We start from the raw sequence: 12,821 nt of genomic DNA on the forward strand, positions 1-12,821 counted from the left end.
GTGAATGAAAGCCACGAAGGTGTTATTGTCATACTGCTGGAAGACCTTACCCGGTTTGTGGACGGGACGTGGTATTGTAGTCACAATCTTACTATTAACTATATCAGAGAAGCTTCTACAACTAGCTAGATCAAGTCCTAGAGCTCATTAGTTCTGAGAGACAACATTAACATCAGAATTTTCCACGGTAAGTCAGGACTTGAGCACTTTTTTTTTTTTTTTTTTTTTGGTTCACAGAACTTGTAAGGCATGAGATTTGAGAGAATGAAATAAAGATGAAAAGAAAACACACATATTTTTCTTCCTTTGACACTATTTATTGCAACCCCACCTTCCATTCCTCCTCAAGACGTTTAGTCATTGGACTTTTTCTCAGCAGAGACACAAACTGAGAATCTGAACCTAAAATATTTTAAGGGACAGATTGACAGAAACTTGATTTAGGATTAGGAGACATTGTTAGTTTGGGATAATATGTCGTTTTGTAAAGGACATGTAGCCTGGGACTTCTGGAAGAATTCATCGAACAAATTCAAAATAAATAAAGCAGATATAAGGAAATTTTCCCTTTACCTCGTTTTTATTTCCTTGTTATTATACTATTCTCTAAAAAAATGACAGCAGCCTCCATTTATTGCTTATTCTAGTCATGTAACCATAGTGGTATCACTGATTTCCAATTTTATGGCAAACCGTTCTTGCTGGTCCAAGTCTATTCATTTATTATTGTGTGTCCTCAAGGGAGGGAGATGAGCGCATTGATCTGGTGGTGCACTGGCTGGTAAATATTTAATGTTCATTTCTATCACTGGAATTGTTTCAAGTTTGGATATTGACAGTCATTCGGATGCACCGATCAGTATGGCCCACAATATGTAACATAACCTCCGGCAGGTGACGGTTCCCTTCATCTCGGCAGGCAGCCTGCTCTGCTCGGCAGTGGATCCCCAGTGGTGTTTTCCAGAGGGCTGTGCCACAGTCCAGACTTGAGTTTCAGTTAGTCTCGATGTCTTTTGGTGGAAGAATTATGCAAAAGACACTTGATCTCTGCTCTTTCTCAATGATCAAGTGTTATAGAACTTCAGCATCCTCAAATGTACTTGAGGATTATTGACCTTTATCATGACCATAACACCTGTGTCTTCTCATATTATTTCTCACTAGAGAGCCCTTGCCACACAAGAGAAAAATTCTGCTTTCATATTTTTGCCATAGCAAGTACTTTGCTTCTTGCCATTGTAGTTATTCATATTTAAGTGCTTAAAACCCAGTTCTGATTTTGAGACCCTTGGCTGCCTGCCCAGTCCTAGTCTTGGAAGCCATTTTCATCTTTCCAAGCATCCTACACCTGCTGTCTCCTTCAAGGAAGCACAAATACAGTTGTGCTGTGGAGTGGTGGAGAAGTGGTGGAGACAGTTCTGGAAACCCATGTTTTGTTGGGCTGGTTCTAATTAGCTTGGATTTTGACTTACAGGTTCATTTAGCTTTTAGGCCCTTGCATTGATTCTTGCCTTTTACCCTTGGATTTGACACTTGGCTTCTGTCTCTTGGATCTTCAAACCTCTTCCCTCCCCCCCCCCCCCCAGTGGTCTTTGGTCTGGTTTTCCCTCTGGCTCTGAGTATTCAGGGCTTCTACTGTTCCCTTTCAAGGCGAGGGAATCCAGTTCAGACCCCAGCCAAATACTTGGTTATCAACATGATTGAGTTAGATCAGCAGTCCCTTCAGCAGGAAAAAAGTCATATATTGTTTGACCATTTCTATGTTCTTTAAGCAAAAGAGGTGGAAGACTCCTGCTTTCTGGTTAGGTGCTCCAGATGCTGTGCTATCATAGCAGCATGTATATTTCTATTTTAAAATTGTGATTTAATATCAAGTACAGCTTATTCATTAAAAATTACACAATCCACTGGTTTCTCCACAAAGTTAGTTGTACTATTTCTCACATCTTTTGGGGAAGCTCATGAGAGTCTGAGGGAAGGAGCATGGGGTCTTGTCCATAATAAGAACTAAATCAATGTGGTTAAGTATGTTACATCAGTTAGAGTCTTTTCATCTGAAAGCAATAGAAACTCTGATTCACACTGGCTTGAGCCCTAATGAAGTTCTCTTTCTTATAAAATAGGAAGATCAGCAGTAGACAGCAGGAACATCCTAAGGGATGGCTGGGTCCTATCTCAGTGAGGTTTTAGAGATTCAAATTCTTTCCATCTGTGATCTGCCATTCTTAGTGTTGGCTCTCTGTGTAGACAGTAATATGCCATAGCAGTTTCTAGACATGAAAAAGTCAGGACAAGAGATGTTGTTCCATCCAGTAGCTCCCCTAGGCAGGCGTCGTTTTCCCAGAAGCACCCAAGAAGGCATCTTCTACTTTGCCTTGGTCTGAGTTGGGTTATAAGCCTCTTAATGAAGCAGTCACTAAAAAAAGAAAGGACATTTCCCTTAGACTACCTTTTTTCTTTTTTTTTTTTTAAGATTTTATTTATTTATTTGACAGAGAGAAAGATCACAAGTAGGCAGAGAGACAGGTGATAGGGGGAGCAGGCTCCTCCCCGAGCAGAGAGCCCGATGCGGGGCTCAATCCCAGGACCCTGAGATCATGACCTGAGCCAAAGGCAGAGGCTTAAACCACTGAGATACCCAGGTGCCCCTCCCTTAGACTAATTTATTATGGAGATTGGGGAGGGTATGTGCTATGGTGAGTGCTGTGAAGTATGTAAACCTGGTGATTCACAGACCTGTACCCCTGGGGATAAAAATATATTATATGCTTATAAAAAATAAAAAATTTTAAAAAAAGAAAAAAAGTTAATTTCCTCTTGACTTTTTGTGGCTACTTCATACAATGTCTCACAAAAAAGACAGTATTTTAAAGACATGAAACCATTCACATACCAGAAAATCTGAAGATTATAAAGTTAGTCAAAGACAGATGTGAACAAAACCAAAATCCAATGTAACCGAAACAAACAAAAAGGAAAACCAGCAACCATTCTTAGGAGGCAAACAGAATTACCAGCTTCCAAATAGGGCTTTTCCGGGAGAGAAGGGCATGATAGGTTGGACACGGGTCAACCTAATGTATGCACTTCGGGATAAGAGAACGGCATCAGCATCAACAAAATCTATGACAATTCAATCATTTAAGACAGCTGAAACCAAACACTTTCTGTCATACATAAATTTATTTCTATTAAATTACATTTTTGTAGTCTAATAATAATGTTCTAAATGAATTAAATCAAACGGTACTGAGTTTTCTTATGGCCTCCATTTGTGGCCAGTGCTCCGCCGACTCCCCTGGAAACATCTGTAGGTCCTTTTCCATCCATGAACTTGGTTGGGAGGATTCCTCAGTGAATGGCCCAGTGTGGTAGACTAATGTCTAGAAACTAGACCCAATCGATAAAGATGGGGTCTTGTATCAACATTTACCTGTTTGGAGTCATTGGAAAAGTAGACTTTTTTTTTTTTCTATTTTCACCTTAAACTCTTTCCCATTCCCCCAATTTTTTTTTCAAAGATTTTTATTTATTTATTTGACAGACAGTGCCAAGTAGGCAGAGGGGCAGGCAGAGAGAGAGTAGGGGAAGCAGGCTCCCCACCAAAGCAGAGAGCCTGATGCGGGGCTTGATCCCAGGACCCTGGAATCATGAACTGAGCTGAAGGCAGAGGCTTTAACCCATTGAGCCACCCAGGATCGCCTTGTTTTGGTTTTTATCAGTGCTTTGATTATAGTCAAAGCGAACAAGTTCATCAAATGGACAGTTGCTGCAAAGGCTTTTTAGGTAGTAAAAGTCTTTATTCTGTGGTACGTGTTCTGCCTGAATCCATAGGGAGAAGAACAATGACATAAAATTAGAGTAGGACACTTCCCAGTAATGTAGGACTAAAAAAACAAGAATAAATATTTCTTTTCAGCTATTAATTAAAATAGGTCATTATCTAAATATAGTATATGTATGTTTTTATGAATGCTATTTATACACAAAAACCAAACTTTGTTATTGTTTGATTTTGGTGAATGGAAGAAAGATTTGGGACCTCAGAAGTGTGTACTGTTTTTGTTGTAGCAATCATGTGTCTAATTTCAATGAAAAAAGAACCAAGCGTTTTTAAGACAAATAAGTGGGCTATTTCTATTATGGTAAATGTTGCATTATTCAGCATATGTGTGCCAAGCTCATGAATTATCTTCATTCCTTTCTCTCTCTTTTAAAACCTGCCTTCATTTTTGTCATTTCACAAGTTAAAGATTAAAAAAGAATGAACTAACTGTGATGGCTAAATGAAATCATGTTCGAAATACAGTTTAGTCGCCCATCCTGGCCTTGTCTCCTCATTTGTAAAGGTCACTTCCACCCTGATTGTCACTGAATTTTAATGACACGCTGAATGGCTTGTGTTAGCCTTTTGGCTGTTTTGGTCTGGTGGGGCACAGCAGACCCATTTCAGGCCGCAGTGATTCCATCCCACTAAACCGCAAATGATGCTGACAAAAGACTTTCCCACCAGTACATGTTCATAAACTATTTCTTCCCTCTAAAAGAAGCCAAATTTGAAATCATACCTTAAGTAATGAGAAAAGGTATTTGAAAGTCTTGATATAATTGCTGATTCCTTCTGGGAAACTGATGAGCTGTAGTTTTAGCAAAACCTTCTATTATTAATCTCATAGCTGAATTATTAAAACATTTCTTAGGAAAATGGATTAATTCATTGATGCTGACAAATTCTGCTGACTTTAAATGGTAGGTAAATTTGTAGGCACTAGAGAGTCGTTCAGTTATGTGGATCTTTGGTAGATACTGTGAGAATTGGGTGATGTTTTGGCGAAACGGTGGACTCTTCTGTCATAAGGAAGGGTGTCGGAAGGCAGGAATGCTGTTTGCTTGTGGTGGCTTGGATGGGTCCCAGGGCAATGGGGGAGATGGGCTAAATGACTTCAGAGATGTCTTCAAGACCAGAGTCTCAATGACCTTTTCTGATAATGATTTCCAGCTGACCTTGTTCAGTGCCATTGATTTCAATCTCTATATTCAGACCCCTCTATGCTCAGGGCTTATTTTGATGTGTAACCCAGATATGAAATAAAGCTTCTCACGCTCCTGATATGCAAATATTGTTTTCTAAGAAATCTTGCAAAAATCACAGATTTGAGCATCTAAAGGTTGCCTTATGATTTCTGTTCATTTTTTGGAGCCTTCACTCATATAGTCCTCTATTTTTCTGCCTCTTTTTATCCCGCATCGGTCACAGAGTTCGAAATCATTTTCTTGCTTTTTGCAAAGCAATTCTCATCCTTCACCCCTAACCCCTTTCCTCCCGCCGAAAAAACTTGCATAACCGAAACTCATAAAAGTACTCAGCAGAGCAAAAGAGGCTTTATTTCCTTATATAGAAGTTGGGGATTGTAGCAAAAAAGAGAAATATACCCGGGAATAGAGAAGCTAGGGGAGAGCAGGAGGTCACCAGGCACTCAGTGTTTCTCTCCTCCCATTTGTTTAGAACTAAAGTCTATTTAAGTGATACTAGCCAGTCAAATGTTTTTCTAGCCCAATTCAGAGAGGATTACCTTCAAAAGTAACTAGTCACCTTTGGCAAGACAGTGACTTATTAAACTTATGTCATATTTGACATTAGCTTTCCTTTCCGGAACATCAGCTGCAAACAAATTCCCTTCCTCTTTCCTTTTTACAGCCTCCTCTCTCCCTTTAAAATTATCTTAAAAACTTGACTCCATGGCGTAGTAAGCCATGTGGAACCATTTAGATGTCACCTGCCTGTTTATTTGTAGAGTCGCTTATGGATGGAATCTCCTTGACTTCTCCGTTTACAGAGGATACGGTCTGGGAAAATAGGCCAACGTAAGATTTCTTTTTTTTTAAAAGATTATTTATTTATTTGACACACACACAGAGAGAGAGAGAGAGAGAGAGAAAGGTCACAAGTAGGCAGAGAGGCAGGCAGAGAGAGAGGAGGAAGCAGGCTCCCCGCCGAGTGGAGAGCCCGATGCGGGGCTCTATCCCAGGACCCTGAGACCATGACCTGAGCTCAAGGCAGAGGCTTAACCCACTGAGCCACCCAGGTGCCCCGCAACATAAGATCTGAACACAGTTCTGTCGAGCCAATGTTGATAAGCCCTGCTATTTCAGCCTGATCTCTGCTAGGTATAAATATGAAACTTTAGTTAAAAAGTAACATATTGAGACAAATGAGAAAGTTAAGTGTCCAGAATGAAGGCATTTTCATTGCAGTTTTCCCCCCCTGCGCCTGTAATCAAATCCTCATTAAGCCTCCGAGACCACCTGGTACCACTGCATTGAATGATAAATTCAGTACAGATAACGCATCTCACTGGGAATATGGAAGAAAATGCAAAAGAATGCTTTTTGAAGTTTTTTAATAAAAGTAAGTTTTAATGCTCAAATGAAGAACTGTGCAAGATTTGGGTTTAATTGGATGCTGGTCTAAATTAGAATAAACCATACTTGAATATTTTTCTTATAACTTGAGAAATGCCATGAGCGTCTTTTGATTGTTCTCAAGCCACAGCTGAGTGTAGCAATTTTTTCCCAAATGTGTTTGAGAGTTTGCAAAACTTCGCTTACAATAGGAACTTAAGCAATTATAGGTTTGAATTCATTTAGCAGGACCATGAAGCAATTATGTATTTAAATCTATAGAGTGAAGCTCTGGTGTTTGTTTGGTGGTGTGTTTCAGTAATGTGGCAAATCTACTACAAATTTATCTTTTTCCTTTTTAAGCTTGCATTTACCTGCATGATATACTCCCTTTTCCTCTTAGAAGATATCTGTTTCCATTATATTCTGAGATTTGTTTCTTCTTCCTTTAATTTTTTTTCATTTAATCTGAGGATTTACTTTATTATTTCTTTTCTTTTCTTCTTCCCTAAGAGCTGCAACATTTTCATGATGTTCTAAATCTTCCAGCACTGAATAGAATATAAATGGCATTCCAAACAAGCAAATACATAATCTATCACCCTTTTCTGGGGCTGCCAGATATCAGAGGAAGTTAATTCTTTGCTTTCAGGGTTTTAACATACACATATTATTTTCACTTAGGAATTTAAAATATTACCAAGCTTTAGTGTTTTCTGAGCCTCTTCTATTTTTATATAAAGTGATATGTTGAGTTAGTAGACTATTTTTCTCTTTCTATTGCTCTTTGATTGGGCTCTTCCAAAGCAATATATTTCTTCTGAGAAAAAAAAAAATACAATATGAGTGTGCTGGATTTAAAGTTACAGGGCTAGCAGCAAATTCTTCAACATTGGGGTTTCTGATGAAAGTACCAGTCTCCTCATTTGACAACAAAGAAGCTGAGACTCAAGAAAAGTGACTTATGTAAGTTAATGGTAGAATTCAGTATTCTTTCTGGTACAACCTACTGCCTCTCACTAGAAATCCTTCCTCCCACATTCACTGAGTTCCTACTGTACACCAAGACTATGTAGGGGATTTTTTTTTTTTTTTTTTTTGAGAGACAACATGAGTGGGGGTGGGGGTAGGGGCAGAGGGAAAGAGAGAATCCCCAACAGACTCCATGCCCATCATGGAGCCTGATGCAGGGGCTAGATCTCATGACCCCCAAATCCTCCCATGACCTGAGCCAAAATCAAGATTTAGTCCCTTAACTGACTGAGCCACCTAGGCACCCCTGTATGGGGGATTTTTAAAATTAGAATTTTTTCAGCTTTATTGAAATATAATTGACACATAACATTATGTACATTTATGGTGCCCAATGTGATAAATGTATCATTCATCACCTCATGTAATTACAATACGTTTTTTGTGGTAAGAACATTTAAGACCTACTCTTTAGCAACTTCCAAGTATATTATATAGTATTGTTAATTAGAGTCACCATGCTGAAGATTAGAGTCCTGGGATTAATTTTTCTTATAATTAGAAGTTTGTTCCCTTTCACCAAAATCTCATTTCTTTCATTCCCCATCTGCTGGCAGCTGCCACTCTACCCTGTTTCTATGAATTTGGCTTTTCCCCCCCTAGATTTGTCATGTTAAGTGTGACCATACAGTATTTGTCTTTTTGTCTTTCTGTGTCTGACTTGTGCTTAGCATAATGCCCTCAATGTCCATCCATGGTGTTGCAAATGGCAGGATTTCCTTCTTTTTTATGGATATATATATATATATATATATATATATATATATATAATATTTTCTTTATCCATTCCTCTGTCTGTTGATGGACACTTAGGTTGTTTTTGTATCTTGGTCATTGTGAACAGTGCTTCAGTGAACATAGCAGTACAGATATCTCTTTGAGATTCTGATTTCACTTCCTTCAGACATGTACCCAGAAGTAGGGTTGCTGCATGATATAGTAGTTCTATTTGTAATGTTTTATAGAACCTCTGTACTGTTTTCCATAATGCTTGTACCAATTTACATTCCCTCCAACTATATTCTAGGGTTGCCTTTTCTCCACATTCTTGCCAACAGTTGTTGTCTCTGAATTTTTGATATATGTTGGGGAAGCTCATGAAGTAGATGTGACTGCTGGTTGACCCTGAGGTGGACCCAAGCAATCAGAGGCTCCTCATCTTCTCCCTTGTCTTTGGAGTGTAGGCTCTGCCCACCTCTTCCAAAGTGGGAGGTGTTCTCAAGGTCACAGCCTTGAGAGAGAGGAATGTATTGTTTCGACCATCTGGATGGTATATGTGGCTAAACCCAGTTAAGGCCTTTATATACTTTGAAGATTCTGATTGGCTGATCTAGGGTCTACTTGTCTTATGGCTGCGCAAGACGAGCCTTGTGACTAAGTTCCTTTGCTTGTAAAAACTGATACCCACCAATCTGGGGCAGTTTGCCTCCTTCTTTGGTCTCTTCCTGCCCTCCATGGGTAAAGAAAGGATAGTGTAGAGACTGAAGGAGTCTTTGTACTGGAGAACATGCTTTGCATAGAACATCTGAAGCCCGGGGTAGGACAAGTTGGGATTAAAAAATCTGATCAATAGTGTACATCCATTTCCTTAACATGCCTTTCTAGTTCTAGCTCTGAACATTTTAGTCTCAACTATTTTCATGACTGTTTTCAAAACAAACATTTTAGCCATAATAAACTAATTACATACTTGTTTATGATCAAGCCATACTTTCTCTCGCCTGTGAACTGTGAACGTGCTCTTCCTTCTATTTTGAATAATTCTGCCCCCACTCCTTCCTGCATTATGAATACATATTTCCTGGTTAACTGCTGTTTATTCATTATTTCTACATTAGATGTCACTTCCCTTGGGAAGTTGTTCCCAATTCCAAGGTCTAGGTAATGAGTCTTTCCTAGATACTTCTGTAGAACACTACTTACCATTGTTCTCAAACAAGACATATTTGAGTTACAATTTCTGGTTTACTCTCAGTATTTCCCACGAAACTGTAGCTCATTAAGGACAGAGATTCTGTAATGTTGTCATTATTTTTTTAGATGCTGGCTCGGTGACTGAGACGTGACAGGCACTCTCAAATATTTGTAGAATGTGTGAGTGGTTGACAATCTTCAATGAAGTAAATGGTGGGCAGAGAAATATAGTGCCACAAATCATTCCAAGTTAACCAAGGGAAGTAATTTATTCATTCATTTATTTGTTCCTGCATTTATTTATTTATTTTTATAGCCACACTTGGAAGGCATGAAGTTTCATTTAGGAAGAACTCAAAGGATTGTTTCAGATACATCTGGCACTCTAGCAAATTATAGTTTCTAAATATGGGTCCACCAATATATATCCCATTTCATACACTCTTCAAAGAATATGACATTAACAATATCCTCCCTCTATTAAAACTAGATGTGTGTTTGCATCTGTCTTGACCAACAGAATGTGGCAGAAGTGATGCTGGGTGACTTTCAAGTCTAGGTTATAATTAGGGAGTATGATTCTACCTTGCTGTCTTTTTTTCTCTCTCTCAGCTTGCTTACTTTTAGAACTCAGCTACCATGTTGTGCAGAAGCCCAGGCCACCTGGTGAGGCCATGTGTACGTGTTCCAGCCAACTGCTCTAGCTTAGGTCTCAGCTGACAGCTGGAATCAAATGTCAGACTTGTGAGTGAGCAAGCCTTCAGAGGATTCCAGGTGCCGGCCTTTAAATCTTCCAGCTGGAGCCCCAGACATATTGCAGTAGAGGCAAGCTGTCCTGAGGTGCCTTGTGTGAGCTCCTGACCCTTAGAAATCATGAGAGGTAAGCAATGACTATTGCATCTAAGCCACTGCATTTTGGGGGTGATTATTAGGCAGTAGCAGATAATACAGGCAGCAGGGTAATTTCCCCACCTCTCATGTTTGCTGGCTTTCCCCACTGCAGTCAGAACACAATTCTTCCGAAACACAGTCAACAGATTAAGTTTGTATAAAAGAAGAGGAAATCGAAATGGCGTTCCATGGGGGAAAATAAAAGGTTAAGAATGGTAATTTAAAAAAAGGATGTGATTGAAAATTAACACTTAAAATATTAATGTTAATTAAAACTACAAAGATTAAAAGTAAAAGAGAAGTTTTAAAAACTAGACTAAAAACTTTTTTTAAAAAGATTTTATTTATTTGAGGGAGAGAGAGCATGTGCACATGCATAAGCTGGGGGAGGGACAGAGAGAGAGAGAGAGGAAGAAGCAGGCTCCCCCCTGATCAGGGAGACTGACTTGGGACTCCATCTCAGGACCCCAGGATCATGACCTGAGCTAAAGGCAGACCCTTAACCAACTGAGGTACTCAGGCATCTCTAGACTAAAAATTTTAAAGCAAACTTAGAAATAATACAAATGAAATGAATTAATCATGTTAAAATGAGACATCCACTGTTTCAGTATATCTCGTCCCTGTCTTCCTTCTTCCCTCCTTCCTTCTCTTCTTTCCTTTCCCTTCCCCCTGTTCCCCCTTCCCTTTCACAAAGTACCAATTTTCCAAGAAAAGCTACCCTTGTAAACCAAGAATTAAACACATGAAAAAAATACTCAGTTTCACTCACAAACACATTCAAATTAAAATTCCAGTGAGATATATATATATATATATATATATATGCACATTATATCTACATACATATTTAATATATGTATTTTATACTGGCTGGGCAAGTCCCAAACCACAGGGCAGGCTGTCTTGAAAGGCGGGCTGGAACTTCTGGTCTTTTAAAGCTGAAACCACTGTCCACATGTGAAGTTTCTTGTTTAGGAAAACAGGCTCTGCTCTTAAGAACTTTGAACAGATTTAATCAGCTCATTCAGATTATTTAGGATAATCTCACTTAAAGTCAACTGATTATGGACTTTAATCACATCTATGACATCTAGATTTAGTGCCTGATTGACTAACTGAAACCAGAGCTCCACCAAATGGACACACAAAAGTGCCCTCATTTATTCCTTCTCTGTCTTCCTTTCTTAATGTGGACTCAAGTTTCTGACCATATCCCTTTCCTTCCACCTACAGTTCAGCTGGTGGTAAGTCCCATGTTTTTATTTGTCTGAAAAAGCTCTTAAAATGTCTTTATTTCTCTTTCACGTTATAAAGATAATTTTGCTGTGTATAGAATTCTAGGTTGGGGGTTCTTTTTTCAATACTTTACTGATTTCACTCCATTCTCTTCTTGCTTGCATGGTTTCTAGCAAGATGTGAACTGTAACTCTTATGTTTGCTTCTCTAGAGGTCAGGTGTTTTCTTCTCTCTAGCTTCTTGCAAGATTTTTTTCTTGTGTTTAGTTTTCTGCAGTTTGAAGGATATGTGTAGGTCTAAGGTGATTTTTTTTTTTTTTTTTTTTTAAATCCTGCTTGGTGTTCTCCCAGCTTCCTGAATGTGTGCTTTGTTGTCTGTCACTAATTTTGGAAATTACTTGGTCAATAGTCCTTAAAATATTTCTTCTGCTTCTTTCTTTTTCTCATTTTCTTCTGGTATTCCCATTAAGTATACTTATATTTTTCATATTCTTTCATAATTCTTGGATGTTCTGTTCTGTTTTTTAAAATACTTATTTTTCTTTGATTTCACTTTGGGAAGATTCTATTGACCTATATGCAAGCTCACTTATTCTTTCTTTACTGTGTTCCAGCTTACTAATGAGCCCATCAAAGACATTTTTCATTTCTGCTAGTGTTTTTGATTTGTAGTATTTCCTTTTAATTATTTCCTGTATTTTCTGTCTCTCCATTCACCTTAACCATTTATTTTCACATGTTGCCTACTCATTCCATTAGGGCTTTTCATATTTTAGTCATAGTTATCTTAAATTTCCTGTTTAATCACTTCAACATCTATGCCATATCTGTCTGCTCTGATTATTGTTTTGTCTGGCAAAAAGTAGGTACACAACTTTGAATGGAAAGAGTGAATGGATGAAAAGTAGAATAAATAAGGATAAAAGAAAGTTCTGTTACTGTGGTACAAAGGTTTCAAAATATATACAAATAACATGTTTAGTAAAACAAGTTAAAATATGGAAAGGAGGATAACAGACTATGATAGATTGAATGATGGCTCCGGAAGATATCTAAATCCTAATTCCTGGAATCATGAACACTATCTTATATGATAAAAAAGACATTTCAGATGTGATTAAATTAAGGATCTTGAGACAGAGTTATTCTGAATTATCTAGGGGGCCTTTAAATGCAATCATGAGTGTTATTACAGAAGGGAGGCAAAGGGACATTTGATACAGACAAAGAAGGCAATAACCGCTGAAGCAAGATTCCGTGATGCTGGTTTTGAAGGTGAAAGATGGGGCCAGAGATACAATGCAAGAAATATAGCTCTCGAAACTGGGAAAGGCAAAGGGTGAG

At 38.4% G+C, this 12,821-nt stretch overlaps 1 long non-coding RNA gene across 2 annotated transcripts in view; it reads left to right on the forward strand.

Annotated features, from left to right (window-relative positions):
- The window catches only part of LOC131813830 (uncharacterized), a 138,857-nt gene that overhangs the window by 96,094 nt on the left and 29,942 nt on the right, over positions 1–12,821 (forward strand). The gene's annotated exons all lie outside the window — the stretch shown is intronic.

This window comes from Mustela lutreola, chromosome 13 (genome assembly GCF_030435805.1).
Source record: "Mustela lutreola isolate mMusLut2 chromosome 13, mMusLut2.pri, whole genome shotgun sequence".
Lineage (NCBI taxonomy): Eukaryota > Metazoa > Chordata > Mammalia > Carnivora > Mustelidae > Mustela > Mustela lutreola.